This window comes from Dendrobates tinctorius, unplaced genomic scaffold (genome assembly GCF_039654945.1).
Source record: "Dendrobates tinctorius isolate UK_male_01 unplaced genomic scaffold, ASM3965494v1 ptg000031l, whole genome shotgun sequence".
Classification (NCBI taxonomy): Eukaryota; Metazoa; Chordata; class Amphibia; order Anura; family Dendrobatidae; genus Dendrobates; species Dendrobates tinctorius.
This window is the reverse complement of record NW_027361699.1, coordinates 3,273,116-3,280,221: the sequence shown is the minus strand read 5'-3', so window position 1 is coordinate 3,280,221 and position 7,106 is coordinate 3,273,116. Positions and strand designations below refer to the sequence as shown.

The 7,106-nt window shown below is 38.5% G+C and overlaps 1 protein-coding gene across 12 annotated transcripts in view; it reads left to right on the top strand.

Moving 5' to 3' along the window:
• Positions 1-244: 244 nt before the first annotated feature.
• LINGO2 (leucine rich repeat and Ig domain containing 2) overlaps positions 245-7,106 on the top strand; it is a 2,318,940-nt gene continuing 2,312,078 nt past the window's right edge. For all 12 annotated transcript variants that reach the window (XR_012231562.1, XR_012231559.1, XR_012231563.1 and 9 more), the window contains exon 1: positions 245-1,052. The gene's annotated coding sequence lies outside the window, so the exon portion shown is untranslated. The remainder of the gene's footprint in view (positions 1,053-7,106) is intronic.

Here is a 7,106-nt window from a genome sequence, read left to right as displayed (position 1 = left end):
TTCTACTAAACAGGAGTCTCCTTGTGTTACATGTTTCCTTCGTGATCTAATCAGGAAAGTTTACTTCCTCGCTAGGCATGGTATCCACATGTGACCTTGTTAAAGACTGAAATTGCACCTCTTTAACAGTGTGACGAGCTGACTGCTCATAATAGTAGGACAGCCGTAGCAAGGAGTTAACATGCTCTTGGGAAGCTGCTGCTGCAATATAGGTCAGGTGATGGGGGTGTGGCGACTCATTCGGAGAAGGCTGCAGCTTGCATGCTACCTCCAGTTCTGCGCTGTGGGAGAGTTGGATGGAAGTGTGAGCAGCCTCCAGCTTCAGCACCTGCCTGCTGGACAGCTCCCTAGGAGTTAGAAGGAGGCTAAAAGGCAGGAGGCAGCACATCACAGTGTGGATGGATTAACACAGTGCTATCAAGAACATACTTTTAAGTCAGAAAGACTGAAGACAAGTGTGGGATACAGATCAGCTGGGGATCACAGTGCATTGGATTTCATTTAAGTGTATTTTTAATCCTTGAATAAAAGCGGATCTTTCTCTCTCTTTTTTTTTTTACATCCTTGCATGATACTCTTTCTTAAAGTTTGCTTTTTCAAGCCTGCAGAGTCAAGGTGAGACCACTTTGCATCAAGTTTGTCTCCAGCCATCACCACCTTAGGCACCTGGAAAATATCTACTTTGTGTCGGAGGGGGGTTCCAATATTTGGCAAAACGAGCAGCTGGATGGGATTGTGGAGGGCTTTGTGTTTCTTACTCTGGTCGCTGTCTCTCGAAGAGGATTATTAGGAATGATGTGAAGACTAGAGGGAGGAAAAAAAAAGAAAAACCAAGTTTGAAGGAAGCCTAAACGTGATAAGGTGTTGTTCAGAGAACGACCTGCCTTTAACACTCTGATATTGAATGGATTAATACTAGCAGGGGAGCTTGGGGACGCATTTGAAAGATCTACTACCTTTTGGTTGTTGGATGTCACATTCCAGACTTTGTGCATGCTTGGTCAGTACATAGCTTATGAGAACAACACCGGGATAATTGACAGAGCCACAAGGTGAGTACCAATCCTTCTCCTCTGTCTCATCTTTCATTCCATATTGCAAGCACAGTCTTAGGGAAATGAGGTTGTATAGTAGGGCAGTGATACATAACAGGGAATCAAATCAGATTACTGAGGCTTGATCAATGGGTGGAAGAAAGAGATGTGATGGAAGAAGCACACAAGTCTGCTGATGGTAAATTCTGTAAGATCTGCATTTGTAAAGGCTGCTGAAAAAGGAGCTGAATGTAAAGACCTCAATACAAAGGCAGAAATGAGAGAGGGTCGTGTTCTCGGAAACGTCGTACATGTAATTGCTTGTGTGTTTTAAAGGTCTCCAGTCACTTTGCTTGTTAAATGTTCTCCAGCACTGGCACTCCTATGCACACCCTAGATAACAGTAAAATGTGCCTAGGTTGGAAAAAAAAATGAATGGCTGTCAACAGTGCAATGTAATTGTGGTGACTTTAGCTTAAAGGGAGACAGAGGCAGATAAAGGGAAGAAATGTTATGTAGCCAAGTTATATAAAAACAGGAGATCCCACTTTTACTTATTATTTGCCAGAATATTGTGTATCAGTAATAAGGATGTAGTGTATAAAACATAGTAACCGAGTATTCAGGTGGCTTTTAAGGCACTAATGGAAGTCTTTGACAGATGCATTTTCTAGACTTGACAGCAAGAGATTGTAATTATGCTGTGCTATTATTTAGCCATACGTTATCAAAGGCTGCCATTTGTCTACTATTTCATAAGTGTTCTCTGTAATATTTGGGATATAGTCCTGATAGTCACTGACTGTCTGCTGTTCTTCCTCTGGGCAATGGGGATGTTTAAAAATGGTGTTATGAAATCTATCTCTCAGCTATATTAAAAACACTTATCACCTGGAACTCAGTTCCAGACATATCATTGTTTTTTTACATCCATAGTTCACTCACAAGGCTAAATATGGTGGATAAAGATGAATTATGTATGCTGGCTGTCTCTGTTCTGTGTCATTAGTGCAGATAGGGCAACCATGCTATCACATAATGACTTATTTGTATAACTTAGACACCTATGTTCATTAAGGAATGCTTATACCTGTGTTAGAGGGTCACCTGTGGTCCATATGCCCCAGTAAAGCAATATAACCCATGTTTTAATATCTGTACTTACCCCATAGACAGCAATGCAGGCTAAATGAAATCCAAGCTTATTATATGACTTGTATGTATAAGCATTAGGTCAATGAGCAATTATTTATTAAACCCGCTCATGGTGGTCTTTATTACTAAGCTGTAAAAAAAATATTATACATGAGGATTTTGTGGGTATGAGCTTTGCTTCACATCTTCAGAAGCATTTAGCCCCATGCTAGCAAAGGTTGGGAGGAATCACTGCACTGCACGTCACGGGTTGCAATCAGGAATGGCGCTCCAACCATTACACCAAATTTTACCTAGCTATATAGATTTATATTTATATCAGGCATAGGCTTGGCTTTTATCAGTGCTCAAGTGTTTTCTACCAGCTTTGCACTGCTGGAGTGCCATGTGTGTTTGTGAATACTTGCCAATTTTTCTCTTATAGATACAAAGCAGGTCACATTTTATATTCGAGCACCAACCGGTTCATCTATACTGTTACCATTGAATGGTGACATCATTTACCGAAAAAAAAAAATGATAAAACCACATAACAACGTGACCGTCGTAAAGATAAGCCTAATTTGCAAGGCTGAGTTCACACTCGCCTTATGGGAAGATAATTATGGCACATCGCGTCAATTTTAACCCCTCAAGGGGCAATGCAAATGTCAATATGTAATGCTTAGATTGAGTGCAAAAGACTCAGTGAGACTCAGAAAGAAATAGGCAGCGTTTCTTATAGCCGAAATAAATGAACTAATCAATAGTGCAACTTGTGTATCAGATTGTGAGTAGTTAATTTATTATTCATATTTTGCTGGAGGTTCTCGATTTCCATATCCTCTTGTTCAGCATCTGGAGTGTCTCTGGGGAAGATGAGGCACATTTCTCTAGCTTTTTGGTTGAGCTTTGAAGAATTGCAGTGCCATTTTTCACCAGCTGAGGGCGAATGATAAAAACTTTTGAATGAACAGAACGTAACATAAGCCAGCAGATCCCCAGCTCTGCACACAGCATTGTGTCCCAATAATCTATACATTGGCTGATCTGCGTGCCTATTGAGAATAATAACGTATATTCATTCTGTTATAGACCGATAGCATTTGATGCTAATATAATAGTAGTTTCATATTTGATTTGCTTTGTTCAATTGGCTAGAAATATCTGCTTTCTTGTTGGTAATAATAGAGTAAAAGATGTCACATCAATGCAAGTAGTGAAATTGTGGGTTTTGTAACTATTAGGTTGAGTATATAATGACTGTAACTGTATAAATCCCTGGGAATTGTCAGATTCCTGGAGCGTATGTAAGCACCGTATATCACCTATTTAATTTAGCTCATTATGAAAGTGTATTACATTGTCATTTTGGCTGAAAATTTGCATTTCACTGTAGCCTTGTTTGTCAGCAGATACGAAGCAGCTGAAGAGACCCTAGCTATAAACTCGCGTTCACATGATGATTAAGTAGGAGATTTTCAGCTGTTTTCAAACTAAAATGCATTTTTTTTTATAAAACCTGTAATTTTAAGTTATGTTAGATATGAAATGGCTAATGCTATTTGTTTTGTGATTTATTAATGATATGATTAGTAGAATTAGGAGTCCTGCACAGGTTATCCCTGTGTTAGGTACTTTAGCTAGGTATTTTTGCATATTGTGACCCTCGAAAGTTCTTTCCTACAGCCCTCCTATGTGATCGTGTAATCAGTGGCTTTTCTTTTTCTACACATTACCTTTGGTATAGACATCCTTGTCATATGTTTCCATAAACTGTTACCGTTGTGAGAATCATCTCTACTTTCAATGCGGAGAGATGGCCTTTAACCTCACATTGTTGCCAATGTACAACGTTTGTAACACGAGATATTTGTTAGATACCATTATTTTTACATTAAGAACCAAAACATTTGCTGTTGTCAACTGCCAGGAGAAGGTCACATTGCCGCTCAATTTTAAGGTCACTCTATTAAGCATTGCTAGGGACAACGGTACAAGTAAACAATGGAAGAAAAATATTTCAACTCCCCCAATAAATACATAAATGGGCTCTTTGAGATAGAGCTGAAAATCACTTGTTTGCTTCATTCACTTGTACGTCCCTGCCCTTTCTTCAGATGCTTATATTTCCCTTATGCAAAGGTAGCACTTGGAAAGATTTGGAGAAAATGATTTGTGTCCATGGTGATAATACCAAAGCAAAAAGTATTACTACATCATCAGCCTTTCCAATTCATGTACTTTTACTATATTATGGCTATCGAAAAAATCTAAGCGTAAGAAATTAGTGTCATCATTCTTGTGTGGAACCTAGTTCTTATGGTGCAATATTTACGGGGTGCTTTGGTTACTTGTACAATGCATTGGTGATGTCATTAAAGGCATAGTTGATCAACTAGCAGATAAGCACATTGATTAAATATGATACATTGTTTATACATGTTATATGGATATGCGTTTGGGCATACTTGCCCAAGAATACTATAAAATATAAGTTTCCTAAATGTCTGATTGTTGAAGGCCCCCTAGATAATCCCAATAACAACGACAACTACAAGGATTTGCCTGGTTCCCATTACTGGTAGTTCCCAGATCATCTAAGCAGTCTAAAGTCAGTTTGTTTTCCAGTAAATGCTAACAGATCCCTAATAAGTTGACATTTATCACAGACTCAATGTTGCACACATGTATATATAAATCACACACATATTTTATTTTTATAAGAATACATATGTGCTCAGGATTGCAAAACAATTGATGAGGACTGGTGAGGTGAACAAACTAAAATGTAATCGAAAAGTTTGAAGCACCACTCCAGGGTTTTTTTTTTATTATTTTATAGAAGCTAAACTAAGTTCCCTGCGCCCAATATCATACTGATCACCCACTGTCTTCATCTTTTATCAGGGCCACTCCAATCAGTCTCCAACAGGTTGAGACCTGTCTGATTGCTCCAGTGGTTGCTGGGCGATCCGGAAGTCACATCTCATTGTAAGTCTGTGAGGGCCAGAACAAGGCCACGACAAGGCTCCCATAGACTTACATTCAGAGATGTGACCATTACCTCTGTCTCCTGGTCTGTCAGAAGTTGCGGTCACAAGATGGGTCCGGGGGACCGGAGCGGCACCAGGAGGACCTGAAGGCAGCATCTAGTAAGTATAAGAATATAAGTATAAGTAAAGAAAAAAAACCTGGAGTGGCTTTTTAAAAGATGAACACCATATTAGAATAACTAAAGTTTGCGATTATTGTGCTAAACATATAAAGAAAAGGATGATATCAATTTGTGTTATAAGTTTCAAATACTGATTATTTTAGTGTAATTATGATTCATGAGTCTTGAAAAAATGTAAGTCTGGGACAGAATACGAGCCTAAATCATTGGTCTTCCTTTATATTTTTTCATAAAATGGCATATTTGAAAAAGCAGGTATCAATTTTATCTAAGGCTATGTTCAGACCTTGGTGAACACTCTACAAATGTATCTATAACAATTAACCTAACATATGTCAAATGCAAGTCATTTTGACATACACTGTGTATACTGGGCAGTCTGTAGCACCTATATAGAGTGGCATAGTAAAAAAAAGTGCACAGAAAGTTTACAATGTATTGCAGTGGGAATTAATAGCAAACATATGATAATATATATCTGTACATGTTTGCAAAGCTTCTGGAGAAATATGGAAAACTTTTGATGTGACGCCTACAGTGGTGTACAGGCTCAATGGTTCCCTGCTCATGCATAAGCTGTACACGTCTGCCTCTTGAACATTGCTCTTCTGACAAGTCTCAGAACCTAGACGCCTACCAGTCTGCAGGTTGTTTCAGTGCCTACCACACTTTAAAAAATTCAAAACTTAAAGGGTAGGCACACTCAAAAGTGCACTTATGTAAAATATTGACACACTGCTATTCCTATTTACTTTATGATTCAGATAATACTTATAAAAAATGTGAAAATGATGGGAAAAAGAGCCAAAAAGTGCTGAGTTTAGAGTTAGACAAGCATCTCAGATATCTGTTAGCTAGTATACATATACTAGAATTGGGCAACAAAGAAAAACATAACCAAAAGTCATAGTCAGTAGTGATGAGCGAGTATACTCGTTGCTCGGGTCTCCCCGAGCATGCTCGGATTGTCTCCGAGTATTTTGGCATGCTCGGAGATTTAGTTTCTGTTGCTGTAGCTGCATGATAAGCGACTGCTAGACAGCTTGAATACATGTGTGGAATGTCTATTTGATAGGGAATTCCCACATGTACATGTAACATTGCGGGTTAAATTAGTGACGAATTATACAATTGGTGGAGAAAGGTTGAACTTGGTGGTCCTAGGTCTTTTTTCAATCTACACAACTATGTAACTATGTAACTAGATTTGAGTAAATTGTGGTAAACATAACACATGTGGGTAGGAGTATATCACAATAATAGCAGGGCCTATTGCCACCTACCACTCAGTCATGTGTGCTTTAAACAAGACAACTACAGGGACAACTGCGGAAAGCATGCTAAGAAAAAAACTGAAAGCAGTCATAGAGTCCTATAAAAATTCATGAATTTATTAGGTACAAATACTTTAAAATGGATCAAATACAATATTGGGGGCAGAGAAAATATACACATCAGGTAATCACACATAGTTCATGGCATACAGGCCAAATCCTCTGTACCCATCCCTATTAATGAGTAACCACAAAATTGGTGTAGGTAGATAGATAAATACAATGCAAGTATTCAACTGTACCACATGGGTTAAATGTGGACATGTTGTAAATGCCACCCATGCAGGGCAGGAGCAAATGCTCAATATAGCCACAACATTATAATGCAATGCAACAAAATGGGGCGTACCAATTCTCATCAGGTGCCAAGAGGATTATACATAAGTATACTTCCCACAATCATAGATTAAGAGTCTGTGCTCATAT